Genomic DNA, 1441 nt, shown 5'->3' on the forward strand with positions numbered 1-1441 from the left:
TTTCTTGTGATTTTTATGACCCTGTTTTTATATTTGCTCATTTGTTTGTTTGATTTTCCTATTCAGGTTTGTGCAGCTTTTGTTAATCTTATCTTATTATATTTTTCTTCTCTCTTTTATTTGTTCTTCTTAGATGCTAGATTTCTAATAAGGGAGAGAGAAAAGTGTGAATTTGGATGGGTGGGGAGGTGAAAAGGACGTTGGAGGGGTTGTGGGGAGCAATAATAATCAGTATCTATTGTATGAAAAATCTATTTTTAGGAAAACTAAAGTAAAATCACCAAATGGATGAAATAAACATCATCCAGAAGTGACAGATAGGCAAGTAAGAAGTACATTGGGTTTCCTAAGGAAGAGCTAGCAATGATTGTTCCCCACAATAAACAGATTACCCACTATTGTCACTATGTAGATGAGTAAAAACATAACAAATATTGCTCTTTGGCAAGCAGGGTCCTGAGTGAAGCCAAGGAGAACAAACTCTGTGACATTGGTTCTCTGTTCCATTGACCTGTTTAAAAGTCATGTTTTGCTGATTAAAGATCTTGAACAGACCTTGACATGAAGTTATGAACATGACCGTGAATTCATTATGGCATAAACATCACCATTATCTGTTACAAAGGTGAACCTGTGTCAAGGACCAGCCTCGACAAAAAATACTTCTTACCAGGGTAGGAGCATGGGAGTTAAAAAAATATAACTAAAGAATATGCAGATGCATAAAAATAATAAGACAGAAAACACAGAAATTATCAGAAGGGTATTCCAGGGATTACTGAGACCCTTAAATTACTCATATTTTTCAACAACTTTTATATCCAATGTAAACTGGGGGAGAATGGAACAAAAGACTTTATTAACATGATATCAAAGGTTAACTCACACAGTCACCTCTGAGACATCCAATCATTACCATTCTGTGAAAAGTATACCTTCTAGACACAACAGGCTGGAGACATGAGCCTGGGTCAGAACATCCAAGACCTTCACAAACTCAAATTAGAAAAAATTCCAACACATAAATAAGAAGTAAACAAAAAAATTCCATCCCTAAACACAAACATATTTGTAACTGATACTTCCTGCCTGAAAAGGGAATTATGTTATTTCTAAAAGAGTATTGTTGAATATATAACCACATTAAACATCAGACTTCACCCCCAAGATTAGTTGACCAATGTCAAAGGGCTCCATATTTTAATGTTTTAATTTTTGTTTGGCTTGATATTTTTGTCTTAGTAGATTTTCTTGTTTCATTAGTTTATATTTTTCTTTCTTTTTGAGTGAGAAAGGCAGAGAGAATATCAAGTTCAAAGAGTAGGAATGTGGGAAGTTGAAAGCAATCTAAACTGCTCCATTGTTTTTTTTTTTTAAATATAATTTTTTTATTGAAAAAAAAAAGATTTCCGCCTCCTCCCCGCCTCCCATTTCCCTCCCC

This window comes from Alexandromys fortis, unplaced genomic scaffold, assembly GCF_014885135.2.
Source record: "Alexandromys fortis isolate MF-2015 unplaced genomic scaffold, M_Fortis_MF-2015_v1.1 scaffold_128, whole genome shotgun sequence".
Classification (NCBI taxonomy): domain Eukaryota; kingdom Metazoa; phylum Chordata; class Mammalia; order Rodentia; family Cricetidae; genus Alexandromys; species Alexandromys fortis.